Raw genomic sequence first — 2792 nt, forward strand, 5'->3', positions numbered from 1 at the left:
TCATTTCCATCCAGGTGGCCTATCCCTGCACAGTTTTGTGCTCCTTCCTGGTTCAGTTCTTCGTGGCCAGGCATCTTTTTTTTTTCCCCCTATGGCCAGACATATTACAGACTATTCTGAACCATACCCCAATTACCCTACAAAGAAAAGGGAAGCCCAGCATTTTGGTAAAAAAGTACAAGGATGTCATTTCCCTCAAAGAATGGGACAATTCTGTATCTTGGTTTTGCATCTTTATTTCCTGTTCTGAAGCTGCTCTTTGATCTGATATCTACAACATCCGATTTTCTGCTCTTCTTGTTGAGAAATCCCAGAGAGGGCACTAAACCCATGTTTGAACCCATGTTTATAAACCCAAGGTGGTAAGATACTAAACCCATATCTCTAAAGGAGGAACAAGCCATGCAGAAAATATAGTCAGTCTGAGAATGAACAGAAGAGGATACTCTACAAACCAACAATACAGCTCCTGGAAATGCCACGTTTCTCTGTACGATCTGGACAGGCCATGAAGGAGAGGGGATGTAGAGGATAAAATTGATCTTATCCCAGCAAGACAACTACAGGCACCACCTGGATGATGACAGCTGCTTGTGGGGTTCAGCTTTGTCCCTACACCCACAAGAGTTCCATTCTGCTTGGGAGCCCACAGGACGTTGGTATGATCTCTCTCATGGAAAGTCCCACAAGCACATTCTACCTCTTTCCACTCCCAGGACCTGGCTAGATGTAGGGGAGATCACTCTGCACTGAGAGACCAGGATCCCCTCAACTTCCTTCAACAAGCCCTGCACATCTGCCCTTAGGGCTTCCACCATGATCTCCTGAGGAGACCCCGCCCTTGACCTGACCATGCTTTATATCACCAGTTCACGTCTGCCTTCAAACCGCCTACCAGAAATTGTAGCACTTTTGCGCTTTGTTTTCCTGTGGTGAAGACTCAACCTGACATAAAAAGAGGTCTGGCCTCTGCTCCTGGCTCCTAGGAGGTGACATCCAGACCATGACATGACCTGTCCTGTCTTTGTTTGCCTGGAGGCTGTGGTCACTTGACCATTTAGTGGTTTATGAGGAAGCTTTTGGGACATGCTTTATTAGTTGCAACCTCTGAGAGGGGATGAAGACTAAAGGTATTATTCGGAGCCTCCAGAAGGAGGTGGAGACTAAAGTTAGCCACAAGGAAATTATGTCATCAAGTATCAGTAAAAACTGGATGGCAAGGCTCAGTGAGCTCCTTGGTTTGCAATATTCCATGCATCTTGTCACACATGGACACTGGCATAGGTGGATGGATGGGTGGATGGATGGACGGACAGATGGATGGACAGATGGATGGATGAGTTGATGGATGGATGAGTGGTGGATGGATGGGTGGATGTAAGGATGGATTGGTGGATGGATGGATGGACGGACGAGTTGGTGGGTGGATGGATGGATGGATGGATGGATGGATGGATGGATGAGTTGGTGGATGGATGGGTAGATGGAAGGATGGATTGGTGGATGGATGGATGGACGGACAAGTTGGTGGGTGGATGGATGGATGGATGGATGGATGAACTGGTAGATGGAAGGTTGGAGGGATAGAGGGAGGGAGGAGTTGGTAGATGGATGGGTGGATGGATGGATGGATGGATGGATGGATGGACTGGTAGATGGAAGGTTGGATGGATAGAGGGAGGGAGGAGTTGGTAGATGGATGGATGGATGGATGGATGGATGGATGGATGGATGGATTGTTTACAGATTCTTCTCCTTGTGTCCCATGGTTGCAGCTCTGATGTCATGGTTCTTCCTCCTCCTGGACTCACTCAGAGCTCTGGATCTTACTGGGCAGCTCCATCAGGGCTGCAGGCATCCCCAAACCAGCATCCTCCAAACCAGGACCCACCTGCCTCCTTCCTGCCCCAAACTGAGCCTCCTCCTAATTGATTTTCCCATGGAGTTTAAGTCATCAACCTCACCCAGTGGCCAGAACTGGGGACCTCCGGGTCATTCTTGTCCCTCTTACTCCTGATCCCTGCAATTTAGCTGGACACACTTGATTTGGTTGTGAATGGTGTGGTCTGGCCTGAAGCCAAGGACTAAAAAGACAAAACTCCCGCCAGCGTTCATGAGGGTGGTGGGCGCGCCACCTGCTGGAAAGGAGTTGTCTTGAGTAAAGGCTTCCAAGGCACAAATTGATGAGGTGGAGGGATGGGGAGAGGGATGGCTGGATGTCTAGTTTGTTCGATGGGGGGATGGAGAAGTGGGTGAGGAAGTGGATGGTGGAGAAGTGGGTAGATGAGCTGATGGATGGATAGATGCGTAGATGGGTGGTGGGTGGAGGGATTGAGTGGGTAGGTGGACGGACGGATGCATACACACAAGGATGGATGGACGGTGGATGAGTGGATGGATGGGTAACAGAATGGATAAGTGGATAAATTGATGAGTACATAGGTGGTTGGATAGATGGATAGAGGGATGGAGAGAGATGAGAGAGAGAGAGATAGATAGATGATGGATAGATAGATATTAGATAGATTCATAGGTATTCATATATGCACCCATTTACAGATCTACACATTTACATCCTCAAGCACTTTTCTTGTAGGAACAGATTAATGGAATCTCTGAATCTGGGTCAAAGGGAAAGATATCAATATAGAGGAGGAGGTGTGTAGCTTGGAGGGAAGTGTGCAATCTCGAGGGAAGCCAGAATTGGATTGGTTCCGCATTTAGACCGGTTGGCTGGCCCCCGTTCTTGTGGTGCCTCCTCGAATACCAGCATCTAGCAAGGGGCTGGGTAC

Source organism: Meles meles, chromosome X, assembly GCF_922984935.1.
Source record: "Meles meles chromosome X, mMelMel3.1 paternal haplotype, whole genome shotgun sequence".
In the NCBI taxonomy this organism is placed as follows: domain Eukaryota; kingdom Metazoa; phylum Chordata; class Mammalia; order Carnivora; family Mustelidae; genus Meles; species Meles meles.